General features: G+C 46.2%; 1 long non-coding RNA gene across 3 annotated transcripts in view; it reads right to left on the bottom strand.

Moving 5' to 3' along the window:
• LOC109272426 (uncharacterized) overlaps nt 1-25,052 on the bottom strand; it is a 135,611-nt gene that overhangs the window by 43,352 nt on the left and 67,207 nt on the right. For 2 of the 3 annotated variants that reach the window (XR_002082458.2, XR_002082460.2), the window contains exons 4-5: nt 8,492-8,548; nt 992-1,159 (exon numbers count right to left, since the gene is read on the bottom strand). This is a non-coding gene — a long non-coding RNA (uncharacterized LOC109272426). The remainder of the gene's footprint in view (nt 1-991; nt 1,160-8,491; nt 8,549-25,052) is intronic. The other variant, XR_008417721.1, reaches the window with a different exon arrangement.

The following is a 25,052-nucleotide window of genomic DNA, read 5'->3' as shown; positions in this document are numbered from 1 at the left end:
CTCATTCTGCCTCTCTCTCTCTCTCCCTCTCTCTCAAGATAAATAAACTTTTAAAAATAAATAATAAAAAAATGTTTTTTAATTCAAACAAGTCCCTTTGAAGATCTAATTGGCTTTATTAAGCAGTTCATGAGGCAGGCAGCATCCCGCCTAGCAAGCAGAGAGAAGGTCTGGGTTGTACAAAATGGAAGGTTTTCAAGGGAAGGAGGGTGGGGCAAGGAGGTTACTAGCAAAATAAAAGAAAGAATCAGACCAGGACTCCATCTTATTCTCACAAAAGGGACCCAGGGTTATTGTTTTGCAGATGACCTTACTGGTGTTGATCAGGAAGTTTCAGATTGACCCCTAAAAGATCACATTCCTAGGATCTGTTGACATGCTAATATTTAAGTCTCAGTTTGCCGTCATGAGGTGGGGTGGCAAATGACTCCATTTGGGGCTTGTTTTTCTGTTTTTGACAACCAAATTACTTCTCTCAAGACCCTACCCCAAATAAGGTCACATTCTGAGGTACTGGGGGACAGGACTTCAACATGAATTTTGGGAATGATTCAACCCATAACACTGACTAAGAAAAGTTTGGTGGGGAGTGAGAAGTTTTCACAGCCTTTCATATTTTTAGAGAGACTCGGTCAAGAAAACCCCTATGTACCCTTTTTAACTAACTTGACGGTCTGATTGTTTGTTCATCTGGGGCCATGCTTTACAGAGAGGACCACACCGTTTGAGATTCCTAGTTCCCAGGGGTGAAAATCCTACCCCACAGACATTCCTGCCGGACACTTCAGCCAAGGATGGAACTAAAGGTTTGTTACCCAAAACTAAGTTTGCCTTTTAGTGGGTGTCAAGCCAAAAGAAAACAACCAAGCCACAGAATAGGAAAGGCAAGGGTTTTACTAGCAACAGGTAAAGGAGAACACCAGAGATATCTCCCAAAGCAGTGTCTCCTTGAGCAACAAAACTGGGGAAGTTTTAAGGTAAGGAGGCATACCTGTTCATGAATCAGCTTGCCCAATGGGGAATCCAGCATGGAATTGGGGCAAAAGTCATCTTAAGGGGACAGAGTTCAGGTCAAAGTCATGAAGGCCAGCAACGGTCAATATTGTCAATTCTCTGGCCTTAGTTGGTCGGTGTCTGAATACTCAAAGGGGCTTAGATCCTGCAAAGACAGAACATGCTTCAGGTCAGTCTTTACTTCTGAACCAGCACTAGAAGCTTTACCTCTGAATCATTGCCCCTGATATGATTAGGCTCTCTCCTGGCCTGATAGTGGCTCTTATATTCTTTTGTTCCCCTAAAATCATTATCTACTGGGGTCTATTTTTATGCAATTTCAACATATCCCAGGAATTTCTGTAAGAAATGTGCTTTGGGCATGGATCACAAGATGGGCAGAGACCTAAAACAACTTTTTCTATGTCTTGAAAGCTTTGTCTTTTATTTTTCCTGGGACCCCTAACTCTTTCTGCTGACAGGTTGGGCTAGCTACAAAGCGTGAGCCAGTGAAACGTAAGCAGGGCGTTGGGGAAGGCTGAGAAGGAAGCACAGTAGATTGTCCATTTTCCAGTCAGTTCCCAAAAATGTCTGGAACTTTATCTACAGTAAGACTGTCTCCTGTCAGAGGTCCCCCAATCTGAACCACAGTCACCCAGGGAGCTTGTTAAAATACAGATTCCCAGGCCCTGCTTTGGAAAGACCCCAGACGTGTAATTTTCTTACATGCCCCAGGTGACTCAGGTCTCCAGTGGATTTGGAAGCTGCTGGCACACAGGCCCTTTCTTCCACTGGGCCTGAACATAAACATGTACTCAGGGCTCTGTGGAACCCAGTGGTTTTGATCTGTGGGGAACTGGCACAATTCCTAGCCCTTGATTATCCCACTAAATTGTCTCAAGACAGATTCTGATTTCCATTTCTATTCCTGCCTCTCAGCTCTGATTACTTCAGCAAATGCTTTTCAATTGCCCCATTCTTTTCTTTCTTAAAGAACAGCCTCTAACTTCAATTTTTTAAAAAATATATATCAGCCATTTCCCACATTCTAGAAGCTTTGTGCTTTCTACCTCGGGGGAGGGTTTAAGAAAAGATTTTATTTCTCCTACTTTTGATTCCTTTAAGTCAACAGAGATACCCTTACACAACATTGATCGAACCTTTTAAATGTGGTTAGTTAGAGATGGCCACTGGAGAGTTACTCAGCTGACAGTTTGGATTGGCCCCATGGCTGATGCTGGCAGTTCCCTGCCCGTGGACCTCCACACACCATGGTCTGCTTAGGGCCAGCCCTGCAACTCACTTCCCGTGGCTGTGGCTACAGGCAAGACAAACCAGAGTCCTAAGGAGTTCACGTCCCTGGAAGTAGCCCTCAGCCAACTGGCAGACCAGGGATTGGTGGATAAATGCTCCAGCTTTTGTTTCTCCACGTAGAGAACTCAAAGCCATGTTCTACACTGGATCCCAGAGGTCCCTGGCTGAAATGAGGTCTGGTTGCTCACAGTGGCAACCTGCTCCATGATACACCCCTTACTGACTTCCTGCCCCTCCCTGTCTCACTTTCTTCATGCTTTACCAGATGCTTCCTGGGGTCACCTCCCAAGGAAATGACTTGTACTCAAATCTTTGTCTCAGCCAAAAGGAACTCAAAGCAAGATAGGCACTGTCCTAAACTGTTCTTCCTGTGCTAGATGACAGCTCCTCCTCAAGAACTCAAATCCCAGACTGTACCGTATTTTAAATTTGATTACAGGACATTTAAGGTGCAACATCATAGATCACAGCAGGTCTTTCCTGGCCATGCTAAATTCAATCCTGTAATTCTATCTGAATGTTCCTCTGAGACTTGGGACCAAATCGGGCTTGAAGCTCAATAAATTGTCAGCATCTGCATTTCAACCAAAAGGCCAAAATAGAGCTTCTGGAGATGGGGTTGTAAAGTGGTGCACCCACTTTGGAAAGTGGTCTAGCAGTTGCCCCAAATGTTAAACAAAGTTATCAGCTGATCCAGTAGTTCCATCCCCAGGTCTATACTCAAGAGAACTGAAAATATGTGTCCTTATAAAACTTGTATAGGAACCGTCATCGCAGCGATATTCTTAATAGCCAGAGTGTAGAAACAACCCAGGATCACCTGCGTGGCTCAGTTGGTTAAACATCTGTTCATCTGTCCCACTCTTAATTTCAGCTCAGGTCATGGTCTCATAGTTCATGGGGGTCATAATCTCAGGATTCACAGGTTCAAGCCCTGTGTCAGGCTCCATGCTGGGCTCCATGCTGGGAGTGCACAGCCTGCTTAAGATTCTCTTTCTCTTTCTGCTCCTTCCTCTTTATCTCTCTCTCTCTCTCTCTCTCTCTCTCTCTCTCTCTCTCTTTCAGAATAAAGAAATAAACTTTAAATCTTTTTTTTTAAAAATGAACTACTGGGACCTCATCAAAATAAAAAGCTTCTTCTGCACAGCGAAGGAAACAATCAGCAAAACTAAAAGGCAACTGACAGAATGGGAGAAGATATTTGCAAATGACATATCAGATAAAGAGTATCCAAAATCTACAAAGAACTTATCAAACTCAACACCCAAAAAACAAATAATCCAGTGAAGAAATGGGCAAAAGACATGAATAGACACTTCTCCAAAGAAGACATCCAGATGGCCCACCGACACATGAAAAAATGCTCAACATCACTCATCATCAGGGAAATACAAATCAAAACCACAATGAGATACCACCTCACACTGTCAGAATGGCTAACATTAACAACTCAGACAACAACATATGGCAAGGATACGGAGAAAGAGGATTTCTTTTGAATTGTTGGTGGGAATGCAAGCTGGTGCAGCTACTCTGGAAAACAGTATGGAGGTTTCTCAAAAAACTAAAAATAGAACTACCCTACGACCCAGCAATTGCACTACTAGGCATTTATCCAAGGGATACAGGTGTGCTGTTTCAAAGGGACATATGCACCCCCATGTTTATAGCAGCACTATCAACAATAGCCAAAGTATGGACAGAGCCCAAATGTCCATCAATGGATGAATGGATAAAGAAAATGTGGTGTGTGTGTGTGTGTGTGTGTGTGTGTGTGTATATATACATATATATATATATATATATATATATATATATATATATATATACATACAGCAATCAAAAAGAATGAAATCTTGCCATTTGCAACTATGTGGATGGAACTGGAGGGTATTATGCTAAGTGAAATTAGTCAGAGAAAGACAAAAATCATATGACTTCACTCATATGAGGACTTTAAGAGACAAAACAGATGAACATAAGGGAAGGGAAACAAAAATAATATAAAAACAGGGAGGGGGACAAAACAAAAAAGACTCATAAATATGGAAAACAAACAGAGGGTTACTGGAGGGGGTGTGGGAGGGAGGATGGGCTACATGGGTAAGGGGCATTAAGGAATCTACTCCTGAAATCATTGCTTCACTATATACTAATTTTGATGTAAATTTTAAAAAATAAAAAATAAAGTTAAATTCTAAAAAAAAAAAAGTATAAACAACCCAAACATCCATTAGCTCTGGTGATGAATCAACAGCATGTGATGTGCCATCAATTGAATGTCATTCAGCCAAAAAGGAATGAAATATTAAAACCCACTACACCATGGATGAACCTGGAAAACATGATGCTATGTGAAAGCAGCCAATCACAAAAGGCCACATATCAGATGATTCCATTTATATGAAATGTCCAGAATAGGCAGACTCACAGAGACAGAAAGTAAATGAGTGGTTACCAAGGATGTATGAAAAGTGACTGCTAACAGGTGTGGGGTTTCTTTGGGAGGTGATAAAAATGTTCTAAAATTAGACAGTGATGATGGTTGCACAACAATTCTGTGAAAATGCTAAAAAAAAAAAAACCCACTGACTTGTATTCTTTTACAAGGCAAATTTTTATTTTATGTGAATTATAATTAATAAAGTGGTTATTTATTTAAGATGGAAGAGTGTGTATTTCTGAGATCCCCTGTGGAACCGTACGTCTAATTTTTTTCTACAACTTTCTCATTTTCCTGAAACATCTTTTCAAAGCCATGTCACAATCTCAGAAGAAAACGAAATGAAAAGTCTGACCGTGAGTCTTGATGTTGCCAAAGCTAAATTCCAAGCAGAGGCTGGACCCGTGAGCACCAGCGGGCACAGCAGAAAGAACACAAGGGGGTCTGGCTCTGCATCCTAGGCAGTCACCTGCTGCTTCTGTGACCTCAGCAGGTGGTGCCCGGACACAGAGTTTTAAAAACATTAAATGAGCTACATCTAGGTGAAATATGTCTCAGCCAGGCAGAAATGAGTCTTCTTAAAGCAACATTTGTGGGACAAAGGTTGTTCACCCATTTGCTCATTCAAGGCATCTGAATCTTGACCACAAGGGACCGGCTGACTCAGATGTCCCTCTGTAATAAAGCCAGAGGGACTCTTTAACCCAGGAAGTCTTAAGGTCACAGAAGAATTCATTCAGAAAGACCGAGGTCATTCCCTGGGGTGAGGGCACAATACAGTTCAGCATGCAATTTCAACATCATGATGTTTAACCAACTATAAAAGTCTTAAAATCTATAAAATCATCCCCACTTCAAAGAAGAGAAATTGAGTCTTAGGGAAATCAAATGAGTGACTCCACGTCACTCAACTAGAAACTGGCAATCCTGGGGCTTAAACCCACATCTCCAGCCATACACCATATACACAGGCAGAAGTCAGGCAGGGCCAGGGCTTGGGTGGGATCAGGCTAAGGAATTCAAGGAAACAAGGATGGGGAAAAAGTTAGGGCCACATCCAAAGCTGCTTCCTCCACCAGAGAGGCCGTGAGCATGGCCATCTGAGATGACCATTGGAGGGAAGCCTAGAATGACCAACCATCCAGACTGGGACCACAAAGCCAGACAGCTTCCCAGAGAAGGCACACAATAGCCCTGTTCTGTGGAGATCATAAGGTAAGTGTGTGCACATGAGGAATGACAGGACTCACCCCAGCATGCAGTTAGTACCTTGGGGAGGCAGAATTCAAACGCAGGCCTATATGACTCCAAGCCCTATGCTCTTTGCCCCTTGGTACCTATTTGGGAAACCACTTAAAAAATTCTGTTGAACTTAGATAGGGGTGAAAGGACTGGAGAATGGCCCCAAAAGTAGCAGCTGCTTCTCAATTTGCAAATTATTTGTTCTTAGCTATAAAATGAAATAAAACCTATGCTATGAGGGGTGATGAGCTGACTGACATAAAGCACCTAGCAGGTGCTTGGCACATAGTAGATAGCCTAAATGCTGACTCTTTTTCCTCAGCAGGAAGGTTGGTGGTCTGAGGTCAACAGCCCGCCCCTCAGTATAAATAAAAAGACAGAGAGGCACAGTTGTAGCACACAGAAATTACAAAACAGGTGGGCAAGGCCTTGGGGAACATCCAATCCTATCCAGTAGATGGCGGCTTAAGAAACTGAGACTCAGGTTAAAAAAAAATAAATTAAATAAATAAAAAAGGGGCACCGGGGTGGCTCAGTCAGTTGGATGTCCAACTTCAGCTCAGGTCATGGTCTCACAGCTCATGAGTTCGAGCCCTGTGTCAGGCTCTGTGCTGACAGCTCAGAGCCTGGAACCTTCTTCGGATTCTCTCTCTCTCTCTCTCTCTCCCCCTCCCCTCCTCTGCTCATGCTCTGTCTCTCTCTGTCTCAAAAATAAATAAACATTAAAAATAAATTTTTTTAAAAGAAAAGAAACAGACTCAGGGGTGCCTGGGTGGCTCATTTGGTTAAACATCTGACCCTTGGTTTCTCCTCAGGTCATGATCTCCTTGTTAGTGGGTTCAAGCCCTGTGTCTTCCCTCTCTCTCTCTCTCTCAAAATAAGTAAATAAACATTGAAGGAAGGAAGAAAGGAAGGAAGGAAGGAAGGAACTAAGGAAGGAAGGAAGGAGGAAGGGAGTGAGGGAGGGGAGGAAGGAGGGAAGGAAGGAAGAAACTGAGAGGTGACAGCTTGCCCATGGTCACCCACTAAAATGGCTTGGTCATTAAGAGATATTCCCAAGTTTTTTCCCTCAACTATGAGGAGCAAAAATAATTTCTCCTCCAGTAATCCTTGGCAACACTTAATAAAAACACTTCTCTGGCATAAATGCTAAAATTGCCTAAATATGGCTAACTCTTGGATAATGCTGGTTAATCCTGGCTAATGTTTGATTCTCTAAAGCGTCTTTTCCCATCAATAAACTTTTTTGTGGGAAACTCTCATTTGCCTTGTGTTTCTTATGGAAATGTGATTTGTACATACATCCTTTCTGCATAAATATTTAGCTCATCATTGTGCCGCACAAATTCCCTGCAAATTAGGTGGAAATCAGCCTCAGCTGACAGAAGCATCTATACTCATCCAGGGAAAAATCATTATTGTTTAGAACTTATTAAGCCCCGACAGTAAGTACTGGATGGGCCTAGGAACTTCAATAAATATTGAATGCAAATGTGAACCAAATGCTTGCGCTAAAGTTGTTCTTGTGATTTCTACCTACTAGGCACCAGCTAAGGTTGAGGGAAGAAAATGGGTTACAGCTTGGCTCTGCTAATTGCAAGCTATTTCAACCAAAGCAAATCACCAAGTACCTCCTCATCTATGAAATGGGTCTAACCAGCCCTATCTCATAGGGTTTTTTATCATAAAGATTAAATGAGATTACATGCATCAAGTACCCTGCATGAGGCCTGGCACATAGCTGATGTTCAATAATTGTCCATTTCTAACAAACTAATAAGCCCCAAGTGGGTGACATGTGGAACTGGTAGCTCACAAGTTGTTTACAGTTGTATCCCACCCCCCATGCTGCAAACATAATTGCAGCGATCACAACTATTGGAAGATTGCAGTTAACTCCACCAATACGATATAAAACTAAGCAGAGGACCAGTTTCTAGATAGCTTGGAATAAGAATCTACATATTTAGGGGTGCCCTGGTGGCTCAGTCAGTTAAGCATTTGATTTAGGCTCAGGTCATGATCTCACAGTTCATGAGTTCTAGCCCCACATTGGGCTCTGTCCTGACAGCTCAGAGCCTGGAGCCTGCTTGGGATTCTGGGTCTCCCTCTCTCTCTGCCCCTCCCCTGCTCGTGCTCTGTCTCTCTCTGTCTCAAAAATAAAAATAAACATTAAAAAAATTTTTTTTTAATCTGAAAAAGTGACCTCCCCGTCTGCCCCCCCACCCACACACAAACTTGCTCCTGAATTTGGAAACAGCCCCATCATCCACTTATCCTCCCAAGCTAGAAACATAGACATTATCCTTGCTTTTCCTCTTTCCCTCCCCTGCCCCCACCACTTCCAGCCATTCACCAAGTCCTGCCAATGTGACCTCCTAAATCTCCCCTGGACTCAATCGCTTCTCTCCATCCCCGTAACCACTGAGCCAAGCAAGATAACCACCATCTCTGGCCCGGAATATTGCAGTAGACTCCCACCTGTTGTCCCATACTCACCTTGGCTCCCCACACTTCCTCTCTCCATACCACAGCTGGAGGAATTGCTCTTTCGAACTGTAAATAATAATTCTAACAATTAATAGTGAATGCTTACATTGTGCAAGGTATTGTTCTAATCTATGACTCTTCAGCCTAAAAGCTTGTACTTCCCATGGGACTTAGAATAAAGCCCCCAACTCCTTGCTTGAACCCTTCAAGGCCCTATATGTCCCGGCTCTCCCTCTTTTCTACTGCTCCTCTCATTATTTCTCCTGATGGATCAAATCCCAGAAGGTCTCTTCCTGACCAGTAATTTTTGAACAATTTTGGAGATCACCTTTCTGCTTTTATTTTTCCATGGAGAACTGGTAAAGATAAACACAGCCAGCAATTCATTATAGCAGTGAAAACAGATTTCATTCAGTACCCACTGACTGTAGGGGAAGTGCTGAGCTTGATTCTGATTGTGCAGAGGTGACTGGGCATCATAAAGGGAGAATGGGGAAAGAGGGAGAGGGAATACTCATGAAAAATTACAAAAAGTGGGAAGGGGATGTTGGTCCACATGAAACCCACATGGATTTGCTAACTGGTGCCTACCAAAGTCAGGCCCCTACCCTCCCGCACAGGCTGGGAGTCAGGATCCCTATCTTGTTCCAGGTGTTGGCTGGAACAAACAGCAAATTCATTTGGCAGCCTTGATTTTTCTCAGGCAGGGACTTTAACAGGTCTGGGGTCATCCTAGGGATGTTGCCTTCAGCCATTAGAAATTATGTTAATGTTTGTTCAAATCTTTACAGGCCAACGTTGAAGCTTAGTCAAGAAGAAGATTCAGAAGAGGTTGGCTGGAGCTTGGTCAAAGAGAGAATCTTTGTCAGTGACACTGAATGTCCATCTGTGCCAACTCCCCATCCCCATTCCAACTGTCCACACACACCCCAACTCCCACCCATCATCTTCCCAGGCCCTAGTTTAAAGCCTTCTTCATCAGGCCCCTCACTAGAGCACCTGCAGTGATGAGTATGAGACTAAGGGCAGTTCTGTTTATCCCTTTTAACAATCCATGTTTTGTTTTGTTCTGTTTTGTTTTGTTTTGTTTTCATTTGGGAGAGAGGGAGAGAGAATCCCAAGCAGGCTCCACGCTTAGCACAAGCCCAACACAGGACTCGATCCCACCACCACGGGACCACGACCTGAGCCAAAATCAAGAGTCGGATGCTCAACCAAGTAAGCCACACAGGCACCCCTCCATAGTTTCTCCCCCGCACCTCCTGATGGCCTGGTGCACAACCCAACACACAGTAGGTGCTCAATGAATGTTTGTTGAGTTAATTAACAAAGCCCTCCAGTCTTCATCACAAATGTGTGGAATGCTCCTTCAAACCACCACCCCCAGGACCTGCAGTTGACTGGAAAATGACTCCCATGGAACAAATCACCCTCAGGCACTCAATACAACTATTCAGTGCTCACTGCTGCTGAAGGAGCTGATTGCGCTGCTTTGACCCCGAAAGTAATTACGTACACCAACATCCATCTGCTGGTGGGGTGGCCTGGAAGGGGGTCCTCACCTCCACGCAGCTCTGTCTTCTAAATAAACTCAAAAGATCACACATTGTCACTTCCCCAGGATCATTGTCAGTTGTTAGAAATCAAACAAGGGGTAAGGAACATGTCCAACCATCTCCCCAAGCTCTAGCCGTGCACCCTCCATCACCTCCAACTCAGACACGGAACACCATGAGGCTTCTCCTCCCTGGGAAGTCAGCAGGAGGGTCCTGATCAAACAGCTGCTCTGCCCTCAGCCCATCATTATGATGTCTACACGCCAGGCATTCCAAAAACCTGGAAGTCAGCCTTGCTGCTTGTCTCGCTTCACCCACCCATCCATCATTCACTCTTTCCACAAGCACCTATTGCTTGTAATAGGTGGAGCCTATTAGTGCTGGATTTATACTAATGAACAAGACAGGCATGGCCCTTCCCTTCATGGAGCTCACAGTCTAGAGAAGAAAATGGAGATTAACCAAATGGACAAATGTTCAAGTTAAATTTAAAATGAACGCATCTATTATCTGCTGGGTTCTGTGCCAGGCCCTGTAGGGGAAGAAGGTAGCATGGGTGGGAGGTCATTGACCAAGATACCTCAATGTTCCCCTAAGCTTGACTATACCCTAGATAGTCCCTTCCTGACCATAGGCCCCTGACTTCTCTTTTCTTAGAGTGTTTACTTTAGAAATCTTGCAATTGTAAGTTCTTTCTCTGCCCCTTTGAGATATAAATCTTCTCCCAGCCTCTTGCCATTTTTACAACCCTGATATGTCTTATTCAAGGACCTGGGTGCCATCCTTGAGAAATGTGATCATTAAGAAAGATAATACCATCTCTCCCAGTCTCTGGGACAGTAGGAGCCTAACTTTAACAAATACCAATGAGCCAATACAAATAAACCAGTGCCCTCCGTTACTTTTCCATTAGCTTGAAAACCCTCTTGCCTTTTGTTTCAGTAGACTTGAGAGGTCAGTCTCTCTCCCCTACTGCAGTAGTCTTACATAAAGTCTCCCTCACCTGTTTAACTCCATCCAGTGCAATGTTTCTTTGGCATCACACAGAAATGAGTAAAACATGGATCCTGACCCCCCAAAGAATTTAAAGTCTGATTAGGAAGACAAGTTAAAGCTTTCAAAATTGTAGTAAAATCTATGGAGAAAAAAAAAAAAAACAGAGGAAGCCATGAGAGGGTGTAACATGGGAAACAAACATAGATATGAAGGGGAATCAAGGAAGAACTCTCTGAGAAGTGATATCTCAGAAGGGACACATGGTCTAGGCAGAGGGACCAGTACACAGAAGACCTTCAGATTAAACATTCAGCTTCAGATATATTGAGTTCCTGTCCCCATCAAGTCCTGTTGTATTTGCACATGTGTCTCTTCTTTCACATTCCAACGCATGGCTCTGACAGGGTGCTCCCCCAGCTCAGCAGCCGTCCATGAATCTCCGGCACCCCCCTGAGGAAGTCTATTGCTCTTAACTTCCCCTGCCTTAGGTCAAGACTATATTCAATCTGGCTCCTTTTACCCCTCCAACCACATGGAGAGAAAGTGTCTCCGAGAAACATAAGCTTCTGGGGTGTGACAGAGGAGGGAGCTTCCTGCGCAGGCAGTCCCAAGACAAACCAGGAAGTAGGAATGCACAGCAGTGACATGACTGAAGGTCAATTCATACAGCTCAAGTACTAATAGGACTGAAAATTCTTTACTAGTGGACTGAAAATAGAGTTATTCTGCCTTATTCTGTGACGCAGGGCCTTAAGCAACTAGGAAATGCAAGATCAGTCACTGCTGAATGTATTTCTGAAGCAAAAGATGTGCCTGGCGCATGGCTGTGCCCTGGGGCTTCACTAGCCCTACAGCCCCCTACTGACCCCCAACTCGTAGATGCAGAAGGAGCATCAAGGTTACCTTTACAGTGGGAGAGAACTAGGGTCTTGATTACACTACTACATTTGGACACCCACGATTTCCTGACTTGTGCCTCTCCACAGGATTCCTCAGGGAGACGTCGCCAGAGAAGAGTCACCAAACAGGACACACTACATTCTGCTGCGGGGAGCTAGGCCCCATGCCCCATCCACACAGCACAGAACTCCAAGGACCCAAGGCTGGAGCCCAGAGTTCAGGCTCATGACTGCTGGAGTTCCAGGAGCAGTGGGCTGGCTAAGAGGACACGCTGGCCTGGGAGCACCCCCTCAGGAAGGAAGGAGTGACTTATGTATACAACCCATGTGATCTCCTGCACAGGTGCATGATCTGATCACTTCACAGACTGACAACTATCAGATGGTCAACTCCTCCTCCTCCCTAGGGGCAGCGAGAGCCCATCTCCATCACCTCTGATCCTTCTTTTCCAACTCTCCCATCCTCCTGGCCCTGAGCACAGGACTGTCTCAGTCAGACCTTCTTCCTGGGTCGTGCTCTCCAACCCAGGGCAAAACCTGGGTTTTGTCTCTCCATTCCCCCAAACAGCTTCTTTTCTTCACGTCTAGGCCTTGTGCCTGCTTATGTCTCTGAGCTCTGGGCAAAGGCCCAAGAACTCAGCTCCTTCCCTGTCCAGAAGCTTCCTAAAGCCAGGCCAGCAAGTATCTTGGCAGAGACTCTTGCTACTGTGATGAGCTCTATCTGCATCCCATCAAGGGCGATGAGTTACTGTGGAGATAGGAGCAGGGCTTTTTTCTTTAATCCAATTAAGCCACATGCTGACTGTGATACTTTCTCCACTATCTAAGGCAGCAGGTACCTTTGCAATTACTTCCCCTCTGCTGAGGCTGCATGCCAGCCACCAACCGGGAGTCTCTGAGAGATAGAGATGAGGCTGTGCAATCACAAGGGCAAAGTGATGGGGGAGGGGACAGACCAGGGAGGGGGAGGACTGACCAGGGAGCACCTAAGATGAAGATCCACCAGGAGTGTGCAGCACAAGGCAAACCACACCTGGGAGCCAACTGAGACGTGACTTCCAGCTGCGTGCAAGGGCCTTAGAAACAAGGGGCTTTGTCTTAATTTGGGTTTCCCCAGAGCAGACCCGGAGACAAGGATTTATGTGCAGGCAGGCAGTTTGGGAAGTGATCTGAGGAAGTAAAGTGGAAGAGTCAGGGAGTGAGACAGGGGAGCGAAGACAGCCAATAAAGTCTGCATTCCTGAGTGGGTTGGTCACTGGACAGGCCGGGTTTAATGCCACTTGGAACTCTTTAGGAGACCATGTAGAGCACACCCTAGAAGTGTCCCCAAGGGGTGAGAAAGCCAGATGTTCATTCACTGAAGTGACTGAATGGTGACCCTCAAAAAGATATGTCCACGTTGTAACCCCTGCAATCTGTTAGTGTGAACTTAACTGGAAAAAGGGTCTTTGTCAATATAATTAAACATCTTGAGATGAGATCATCCTGGATTACCCACGGGGCGCCTAAATCGAAAGACAAGTGTCCTTATAAGAGATGCACAGGGAAGAAAAGAAAAGATGATGTGATGTCAGAGGCAGAGGTTGAAAGGATGCAGCCATGAGCCAAGGAACACTAAGAGCCACCAGAAGCTGGAAGAGTTAAGGAAGGATTCCCCCCAGAGCCTTCAGAGGGAGCAGGGCCCTGTGATATCTTGATTTCAGACTTCTGGCCTCCAGAACTGTGAGGGAAGAAATTTCTATGTTTTAAGGCACCCAATTAGTGATAATTTGTTACAGCTACCAGGACACTGATATATCCACCAACTCCCATCCCTTCTTGGTTATGGGTTACTCTTGGGGTCAACTCCCCAGCATTTCCAGCCTCTACTACCAGAAGCTGAGTGCCCTTCTGTAGCCAGAGAAAGACCTCGGGCAGAGAGACACTGGTGTTTGCAGTAGGAAGCCATCCTGTATGCAGAAATCTCCCACTGAAATGGCAGGTGACTTCTGGGGCACAGTGGGGTCAGGGGGAGAGGGAGGGCACCAGCAGCCCCTGCACAGGGTGGCTGGATTTGGATCAGGGCCACCTTCTGGCCCACCTAACTATGTTCTCCAAGGGGACCCCCACCAGGAAACATGCTCCTCCTTAGGATTAGACCCTCAGGTGGGAAGAGAAACTCACAATAGGATGTGTCAGATGTGTGCCCACACACACGTCCCCTCACACACATCCTTCCAATGCCCTTGTGACATACAGAGGGCAGAATAATGGCGCCCAAAGCTGTCTGGTCCTAATCCCCAGAATCCCCGTGAATATGTAACCTTACATGGCAAGAGGGACTTTGCAGATGTGACTAAGTTGAGGGTCATGAGATGGAAGACTGTCCTGGATTGTCCAGATGGGCCCGGTGTTCTTACAAGAGTTCTTACAAGTGAAAGAGGGAGGCAGGTGGATCAGGGGTCAGAATCAGAAAGACAAAGATGCTATCCTGGTGGCTTTGAAGGTAGAGGAAGGGGCTAGAGCCAAGGAGCCTCTAGCAGTTGGAAAAGGCCAAAGGAAAAGATCTCCCCTACAACCTCCTGACACCTTGGTTTTAGGCCAGTGAGACCCATTTCAGACTTCTGGCCTCCAGAACCGCAAGATGATGCATTACATTGCTTTAAGCCACTGAGTTTATGGTAATTTGCACGGCATAGGACAAGAATACACTTTATAGACTTAAAGAAACCTTGAGATGAGCCCACAGGCTGTGAGGAACGGGATGCAGCTATTATCAGAGGCTCCCCTGGACTCTGCAGGATGCCGTTTCTGAGATGTTGCTCACCGCTGTGTCTCAGAGCCTAGCAGGACCCTTGGCGCGTGGTGGGAATTTGTCTCCTTTGCCTCATTTGATGGAATTATATTACATTTCTTGGCACACTTCATCACACCTAAGAGTGTTTCACACAAAGTAGTTGTTTAAAAATACTTGTCAAACAGTTAAATGTTTGGTCAATCGATAGGTTTTCAATTGAGTGAAACAAAACTGCTGCTCCTCGTGGTTTACTCTCTTGCTTTCTCCACTTCCTTCCCCAGCCCTGAAACAAGCCACCCACCTGAGCTCACTGCCTGGAGGACGCAGAACATCCTTCCGGTGAGCAGAAACAAGACCCCTGCCTGGTTTGGGGCTCCACAAGTCTGGCCCTTGGGGACTGAAACAAAATGTTTGAGAGGAGCCTGGCCCAAATGTCCTTCTCCTCCCCACCAGCCATGAAGATAACTTCCCCTGGGACTAAGAGGGGGAGGACTGGACAGATCCAGCAGGAAAAGGGTCCTGCACCCCAGGGAGGCAGCAGGAGCCCAGGAAAGGAGGACTGGGGATAAGACCAGGCAGGGGGCATCAGGAGGCTAGAGGGCTGGACGCCCCTGTGTATGATGTGGTATTTAAGACAGAACAGGGCAGACTTTAAGCAACATACTAAATGCTGTTGTGATTGTCATCAGAGCTGGGGGCCAGAGCAAACCCCTGTGCGTTGGGAGGGGCATGGGGGGGGTGGTTCCCTGAAGGGCAGAGGTGTCTCTAGCATGATCCCAGGGCAAGAAATTAGGGGGTCTTGAACTGGACCACCAAAGACAGCCCTCGCCTGCTAAGGCCAAGGAGGAAATCTGGCTGGCATTCCAAGCCATATGGACACCTAGAAGTGCCAGCTGCTGGGGCTGAGCTGACCCTGCCCTGCGGGGGGCCAGCCAGAAACTCTTCGCTATCTCTAAGGTGCCACTTGGGTCTGTGGGCTGCAGGAGCACCTGCTTCTCATGGTAACCTCAGCCCCATGTCCTCAGCCAAAGTGGGGAGGGGGAGGGGGGCCCAGGAGGGAAGAAGGGGGATTAGCAGACATCAGCCACAAAGACATCCATGCCCCCAGAGCAGGTTTCTCATGGGGTCCCTGGGAGCAGCGTGGCCACAGTGACAGGGGAGCCTGCCATACCCCTCCCCACACATGCAAGATGGCAGCAGAAGAGTAGCCTTCTGAAATAACTGAGGGGACACTTTCGAGGGGCTTTATTACCAGCAAGAGGCCCAAAAGGGGCTGACGCCAGAACGATTTAATTTTCTGCAGGAGGGGCGATCTCATTTCACAGCACTAGAGAGAGGCTTTCGAGTTACATTTGTAATAAAGCATTTTATGGGGAAGAAACAAAATGAGAGTGAATTTCAATGTAAGAATAAGCAATGTTTTAGAGTTTTCTATCATTAGCAGAATTGGATCAACTCAAAACACAAACCAGGAATAATAAGCCCTCCCTCCCCGGGGACAACCTATGTATTAAATGAGGTATTGTGCACAAGGGACCCACCAGAGCCTACTATACAGTCAACAGAACCACGTAGGAGAGATCATTTTTTAACCCACCCTCTCTACTCTACAGCAAAATCATTTCTGGTAATAACTACTAATAATCTTTACTTTCCTGATTCATCCCTTAGTTTTTTTTTAATGTTTTATTTATTTTGAGAGAGATAGAGACAGCACAAGCAGGGGAGGGGCAGAGAGAGGGAGAAAGAGAATCCCAATCAGGCTCTGCCAGTGCAGAGCCCGATGCAGGGCTCAAACTCAAGAACCATGAGATCATGACCTGAGCTGAAACCAAGAGTTGGATGCATAACCGACTGAGCCACCCAGATTCCCCTGGCCCTTAGTTTTAAAATGACTAATAATTATCAACTTATATATAAAGGAAATTTTTTATCTTACATATGTTATTCAGAGTCAATAAAATACTTACTGTAGGAATTAAAATTTTTACTTGCCAAGCAAAATCTTTCCCACGCCCTATTTCACCATTCTAAATCTTAAACACAAATAAAAGCTCCCAGTGGTCGTGCAGAATGATGGGATCAAAGTTGTTCAAGAGCTCCTTCATCATTTAGTTACTGGGCTATCACTGCTGATATTGAATTGGCTGTGGAAATACAGAAATATGCATACTGCAGGCATCAAAGACCCGAACTGGGCCCAAAGCAAACTTGGATGATTCTGGATCTTTAAGGAACTTACCTTCAAGATGGACACATGTAGCTGAGCCCATGTATGTAGAGGCCTGACATGGACTTGTTTGAATTAGCTTCCATGAAAAACACAATGTTTGTGAAAGTGTAAATGACTGAAATATGCTAATTTGAAACTTATTATGAGAACTCAGCAGTGACCACAGCCAATGAGATAATTGATCAACCGAATATCTCAGGGTAAAAGAGTGTTTCACCAATGATATGGCATAGAATCCACTACAGTTTTTGTTTGTTTTTTAAGTAGGCTTCATGCCCAGCATGGGGCCCAGCACGGGACCCATCACAGGGCTTGAACTCACGACCCTGAGATCAAGACCTGAGCTGAGATCAAGAGTTGGTCACTTAACTGACTGAGCCACCCAGGCACTCCACCATTATAGTTTTTATATTCACTACAGATAATGCTCCCCGTTACTGCCTGTGCCCAGGGCAGCGCCCTTCCCCATATGCTCTGACTGGAGCCCTTTCCCTTCTTTGGGGGATTTCCTACTTCAAAAAGTGAAAACAGGGGGCGCCTGGGTGGCTCAGTCTGTTAAGCGCCTGACTTCGGCTCGGGTCATGATCTCATGGTCTGTGAGTTCGGGCCCTCTGACAGCTCAGAGCCTGGAGCCTGCTTTGGATTCTGTGTGTGTCTCTCTCTCTGCCCCTCCCACGCTCATGCTCTGTCTCTCTCTCTCTCTCTCTCTCTCTCTCTCAAAAATAAACATTAAAAAAAAATTTTAAGTGAAAATAGTTCACACTTATTGAGTGTCTGCCATTGTTCTAAGAGCTTGACATGTATTAACTCACTAACTAGAAACTGTCATTACTCCCATTTTACAGATAAAAACATTGATGCACTCAGAAGCTTAGGTATTGTATGCGGAAGTATTTTGTACTTGCCATGAGGGTAGTACAAATATTCCTAGGGTTGGCAGTCATAATAGTGAAGATTTCATGCATTTGGTCGTGACAATGGACTGGAAATATCAGGGAGAAAAAGCAAGGTAGATGTTTATGAGGCTGTTAACAACCTGGACAAAATTATGCAGCCAAATTCAATAGCGCCAACATTCTGTTACCAAAATGGAGACTGTGAAGACAGCAAACGGTGTGACCATGTTTCCCGACGCCGAGCAGTCAGCTTCCAGAGAAGCAATTCAGCTCACAATTAGGGCAATTGAAAAGTTACATAGAAATGGCCTCAGTGTTCACCAGGCCCCCGGAAACCCAGCAGCCCCCAGCCCCCACCCCAGAGAAAGTTTCACAGGGATGGTTGGCTCTGTAGCCTAGCCAGAGGACAGAACTGTGAGCAGCAAGCTCCCACAAAGCTTTTCACAGAGATGCCAAACACAGCCCATGGGCTAAGTACAAGGTGATCTGGAAAATCCATGAACCCTTCAATAGAGGCAGATAAGTAGAATAAAGCTGTTTTTTACAAAAGCACATTTCATGAACACATAGGGTGCAGCCTGGATATTTCCACCTTGCCCCTTGTTGTCTTTCATTTGTTTAATACCTGGCCCCTAAAGCCACTCTTTTCTGCTCAGTAGTGAGTACTGTGTAGAAGACAGGTCTTTAGCAGGACTGGGGTGCAGGGAGAGGACCAGCACTAGAGGTCCCAGGCTACCCACAGCTGACCCCAGGAGAAACTAAACAATCCTAAGAGGGACTCATCCCAGAAGGTCACACAGACCACCCTTCCATCCAGCGCTAGTGTGGTCATGAACCTCTGCTTGCATGCTTCCAAGGACAGGGCGCTCACTGCTGCTCAAGACAGCCTGTGGACATCTCAGATGGTGAGAAGAGGCAGACTATTGCCCGAGCACCCCAGCTGCTCCCTGTCTCGACATGCAATCTATACCTGTGGCTGAGAAGGTCTTTCTAAGCTGTCCTCTCTGAAGCACCATGCCACCCCCCACAACCTCCTGCCCAGTCAAAATGAATCCTTCCTCTTCCACGTTATCCACCCTTGTTCTCAGCACACACAGCTATCTGTCTGTGTTTCCACCTGTTTTATAGCTATCTGCCTCCTCCATTTGACTGTGAGGTCCTTGAAGCCATAAACTGAGTCTTTCTCCTTGATTCCAAATAGATGCTTAAAAAGCCTTTCATTAAAAAATGCAATTCTTTAACAACAATCACCAAGTTTCCTTGGCTCACTTGCGTGTATTCTCTCTCTCTCTCTCGGCCACGTGAGGAAACTGGAAGGAGGGCCCTCACTTCTTTGCTGGACACACCCCCACAGGGCAAGAGTCACCTCTTCCTTCCCACACTCTCATCCCAATTCAATTTCCAGTTTCCCTCCCCGCCAGAGAAGGGGAGCTCAAAGCAATGGTTTTGGGATCTCAAGTCAGCTTTCTAATCCAATGATCTGCCCCCTGATTCTCAAACTTGACCATACATCAGAACCCTCCGGGGGGGCTCAAGTCACAGATTGCTGGAGCCCACCCTCCGAGTTTCCAATTCAGTGGGTCTGGGGTAGGACTCGAAAGTTTGCACTTCTAAACTCAGATGGTGCTCATTGTGCCGGTCCAGGGATCTCACTCTGAGAACCATGGTGGCACAGTGCTTCACTGAGGACAGTCCTTGAAAGACACATGGAGGCTCGGGCAATATTCTCCTTTTCTTACCCTCCAAGATGTCCACAGCTGTTTCAGGCAGCACTGAACACCTTGGAGGCATGTAAGCAGCGGCCACAAGACTATATCACACACACACACACACACACAGCATTTCCACTCATGATTTACCTGAGCTGTGTTTATATATCTCCAGCAGCAAGATGCTCACTACTTGTGAAATTAGACTATCTTATCTTCAGTTATTTCTTATATTGAGGGACTTGTCATCTCCTACCTAGGGCTGTCGGATAAAACATAGGATACAGTTTATATTTGAATTTCTAATAAACAATGGGTAACTTTTTAGCAGTTGTGTCCCATACAAATAGAATGATTTTTATTTGCTAAATCTGGCAACCTTATAGTCCTACCCATCAGCTCTCCAGGTGCCTAAACCAAATGCATGCCAATCCCGAAGCAGCCAGATGAGCTCAATCTCAGGTGAAGTCACTTCCTCTGCTTCTCAAAAACCATTTAAGCCAAAGCCAAGAGCAAACAGAGTCAGCCTCAGGAAATTCACTTGGCCAGAGCTGCTCTTGGAGCCCAGGTCTTACAGCTGGCCCAGGGCTGGGTTGCTGTCCGAAACATGACCTTCCACTTGGGCTCCCAGCAGTGGGTCTCCTTGCCTATGAAGCAGCTAGACCTCCATTCCAGAGACCTAGCAGACTGCCAATAGCTGTCATCCATCCACAACTATGCTGTAGATTAACGTTAGAGCCCTGATGGAAACTTGCTTCTTCTGATTCCATGTTGCAGCCTTGTCAGTAATTCAAGAATCATTTACTGTGACGTAACCCCAGGATCCAGTACAGGTGCCAAGTGGAACCTTCCTGTGCAAGTCTTGTCATCTCAAAACTTCATATACCATGGATCAGAAGGGTCCTGCCCACTTTGTGACATCCTTCTTACACACCATCCAGCCCAACCACCTCATAGACGACCAGAAAAAGAAAGGGACTCACCCAAGCTCAAATTCAAGTTAACAGCAGAGCTAGATAAGAATCTAAGCCTACTGATCTCAGCTCAGCCCTCATCTTACCCTGCCAGGGCTCCCTCCAACCAAAAGGAAACTATTGACAAGTTAAAACCGCAGAGGTATACCATTTTTCTCCCACGGAGCTAGCAACAGTAAAAAATTCTGACAATATCAAGCATTGGAGAGGATGTGGAGAAAATTGGACTCCCCTAGACTGCTGTTGGGAATGTAAATCGTTAGAGCGACTTTGGAGAGCAATTGGCAATACCTCGTAGAATTGAAAGTGCACGAACTGTACAACATAATGATTCCATGGCTTGTGACATGCCCCAGAGAAACACCACCACGTGTGCCGGACGAGATCCAGGGCACGGATGCTTATTGCAGCACTGTTTGTTATGGTGAAAAATTGGAAACAATCTAAATATGCAACAAGGCGAAAATGAGAAACAAAACATGGCCTATCCACATGACAGAATACCTTGCAGCAGTTCGAACAAATGGATTAGAGATAAATTTATCAACAAGAATAGAGGTCAAAAGTGGCCTTATGTGAAAAAGCCAGGTGTAAAGAGACCCAGAGCAAATTTATGTACATATTGAAATGCATTTCCACAAAACAACCCCATGTATCTATTATTTATAATATAATACATATGTATATAAAAACACAAAGGTTTCAAAACAATTTCTTTTAAAAGGCTTGCCCAGAAGGAAACACAGCTATTCATGAAAGCCATGATAGCGATTGATTCTGGGAAAGGGGTAAAGGATAAAATTTGAGGATGTCAATCAAAGGGCGCTTCAACTTTGTAATGTTTTATCTTTTATTAAAAACATACTTGAGGTAAATATAACAAGATGTTCACAGTTATTATCCCAGCAGCAAGCGTGCCAATTTACTACTTTTGTATTTTTATTTTGTTTTAACTTCTCAAATAATAAAGCACTATTCTGAGGCCCTGCTCTCTCCCCACACCCCAAGCCTACGTGACTGACCAAATACAAGTTTCTCAGATTTCAATAATTCATGGCCTGAAGCTGGGTGTGAGTGCAGAGCTCCATCCTTAAGGGAGAATGGAGGAACGCATTCAATACAGGCTAAAATCGCCCTCCCTCCATCCAGATGAGAGATGACCTTGGGTTTGAGTGAAATGGGAGAGGGTTTAATGTACTGGATGCTTCTCCCGATCTACTTCAGGGAGATGGAAGGAAACTTTCACCTGGTTCAATAATTTATCAGAACCTAAGCATGATGAAATGAAGAACCTTCCATAGGCAAGGGCTGTGAGTCTAGCAATAGCTCTCTGAGACCACTCTCTGGTTGGTCTGAGGGGAGGGTCTCAGCTTGAGGATGGAAAGAGGGAGCATGATCATCGTTGATGGGAGAAGTAAAACCCCAGTGGGCACCCAGATCACATGGGGAGCCTGTTAAATGTAGATCTTGAGTCAGTAGGTCTGGAAGGAGGGAAGGCAGGGACAGGAGGCAGTGCTGGGCATGTTGCATTTCTATCAAGATCCCAGTGCTATGGGTGTGCCTGGTCCACGGACCCCACTTGGAGTAATGAGTCTCCACACCACCCACTGTCAACTACCCCTGCTCCTTCTCTTCATCGTCCTACTTATAAATAAAACCTTGAGTGTTGATGGTGTCTGATGGTACTGAGGGTCAGGAGAACCAGAAACACCTAACTCCTGCCTTCAGTACCAAGGGAGATGGCTACTGGGGACCAAATCTCCCCTTGTTAGAGGCCATGGGTTCTGTGAAGCAGAGGAAGGGACCTGTTTGGAGCATGAGGCTTGACTGGGGTGACCAACTGCTCTAGTTTGCCAGGATTTTCAGTGCTAAAACCAGAAAAATCTCAGGCAAACCAGAACATGTTGGTCACCTTTACAAAACCCCACTTGGAATACGAATTCACGGTTATAGAAATGAGAAAGTGGTTCCCTCTGGGATGGGGAGGGGATGGAGGCATTGAGCCTCTGGCTCAGCTACCATCTGGCTACAACCTGACTCTACTCAGGTCACCCCTGGCCACTGGACCACAATCATTGGCCCTTTGAGCCTGGGTCCCAAACAGCTCTTATGTTATTCCTATCTGAAAAACAAAACAAAACAAAACAAAACTAACATCTTCTACAGCATCAACTTCATGAAGGAAGCTGGGGAGACATGAGCGGAAGAGAATCTTTCCTCAAATAGGAAAGACCAGCCTGAGTTTAAATTCTGGCAGTGCCATCTGTGAGCCATGTGACGCGGGGCCGGCGAATTCATCCGTTGGGTGTTAGCTTCCTCATCTGTGAAATGGGGCTAAAAAGTGCCCCCCCCAAGACTGTGGTACAGATTAAGTGAGATGACATGAGGAAAGAGCCTAGCTCCCAGGTGGGCAGTCCATGGTCGCTGTCTCCCAAGCCCTCCATCACCCGGGGTCCGGTAGCACAGAGGGGCCATGCGTGAGAGAGGACACTTGTTCAGCCGGCTCTTCCTCCAGCTTCCTTCGCCATGCTTTCACTGCCCTTCTGCTTCCAGGAGGGGTGTGAAGGTCTCAAGTCCTATCAGCTGTTCTCCTGACTCAGCCTCGGGCAGTGAGCATGGAAATACCACAGGCAGAGCCTGTTCTGGTGACATTTCAAATCCAAAGTATCTTTCGCGTCCCCTCACAGGCTGCATCTGGTCAGCGTCCATTGCTCAAAAACTCTTGTCTCTTTTTTCAAGGGCTGTTTCTCACTCTACTTCCCTCGGGGACGTCACTTGATAGTTTACAGAGCACCGCCCCATGCCCCATCGTATTTCATCCTCCCGGCAACCCTGCCAAGAAGGAAACTAATGCTCAAAAAGGTCAAATCAACTGCCCAAACTTACCCGGCTGGTTTGTGACAGAGGCAGGATTTGTACCCAGGACCTCCTGACTCAGAGGAACTTAATTGACCACACCTGTCACTGCCCCAGGGGCCACCACCACACGGCTCCAGGCTTCCTCCAGCCTGACCCACTTTCATCACACTGCTCCCTCCCAGACCTCTCTTGCGCCCTCAGGAGCCCCTTTTTGATGTAAACAAACCCAACCCCATTTCACCAAAAGCTCAGCAACCAAGCCTTTTGTCTTGCCTGACTTCTCTGTCCCCCAGACCCCCACTTGCCCTGGGGCCCTCTCCCCTCCCCCATGCACACACACCTTAGGGCCCGAATCTGAATCCAGGGTAAGCACCCTCAGTAAGCACCCTCACAGCTGCTAGCGGCCACGCCAGGGCCAGGCTTCCCCGGGCCAGGTAGAGCTGTTTCTTCAAGCTCTCTTGTCCCCTTCTCATCACCGTCCCTCCTCCTGAAGACTCCCCACCCACCTCCAGACTCAGTCTCCCTCTCCACCCTATGTCCTGGCGCCTTCCAGAGCAGGGTTTCTCAACCTCAGTCCCATGGACATTTTGAGCCAGATAACTCTTTATTGTGGGGACTGTCAGTACACAGTAGGAGGCTGAACAGCATCCCTGGCCTCTACCCACTAGATGCCAGTAGCCTGTCCCCCCAGTTATGACAACCAAAAATGTCCCCAGACATTGTCCAATGTCTTCCAGGGGAAGAGAACCACCGGTCTAGAGCAACATCAGCATCTGGACTCCAGGTCCCGTGCCTTTGACCACTCCAGACCCAGTGACACCACTTCCATCTATCTGTCCCTTTCCTGGGGCAGCCACCTGCCTGCTCCACTGCCCAGAACCAGCCAGCAAGCAAGGCAAAGCCTGAGGACTGAATCCATCCACACCCACTCCCGCCAGGCTGCCTGCTTCCTAGCATTTCCCCCAACCTGTAATGAACTGTTCTTTGTTAGTATTTCTTCCCTTTGCCCATTCTCCTTTCTGCCTCCTCCACTGGGATACAAAGTCCTTAAAAGCAAGAACTTAACTATTCTCTTTACTGTTCTATCCCTGACACCAGCAGAGTGCCAGGCACAGAAAACATATATGGAAGGCGGGAGAAGTGAGAAGGAGGAAAGGGAGAAAGAAAGGAAGGGGGAATAAAATCCCGAAGAGGACAGCACTGCAGAAGGCAAGGAGGTATTGATAGATGTAGCAACAAGAGTCAAATGTGACATCTGTGTCTTGAAACAATCTGTAGCTAATAAAAGGGATAATGCATCTCTAGATTCACTGACATGGAAACATCCCTAATAAAGCTGGCTATTTATATGCCCATCTGTGTATTTATGTCCAAAGAACTATCTGAAAGAATGCTCACCAAAAGGCTGAAGATATTGATCTCTGAGTGGTAAGATTTAGGGGGAGTTTTGCTTTCCCTTTACTTCAATTTCCTACAATAAGAATTACCCTCCGCAGCAGAAAATTTTATAAATCATGTGTTTTCAAAGAATGTATTTTAAGATGGGGAAAATCTCATGTGAGAAGTTTGGACAGAGGGGCACCTGGGTGGCTCAGTCGGTTGAGCATCTGACTCTTGATTTTGGCTCCCGGGGTCCTAGGATTGAGCCCTGCTTTGGGCTCTGTGTGGCACC

The sequence above is a fragment of the Panthera pardus genome, unplaced genomic scaffold (genome assembly GCF_024362965.1).
Source record: "Panthera pardus isolate Hobbes unplaced genomic scaffold, ASM2436296v1 HiC_scaffold_25, whole genome shotgun sequence".
In the NCBI taxonomy this organism is placed as follows: domain Eukaryota; kingdom Metazoa; phylum Chordata; class Mammalia; order Carnivora; family Felidae; genus Panthera; species Panthera pardus.
This window is presented reverse-complemented; position numbering and strand designations above follow the sequence as displayed.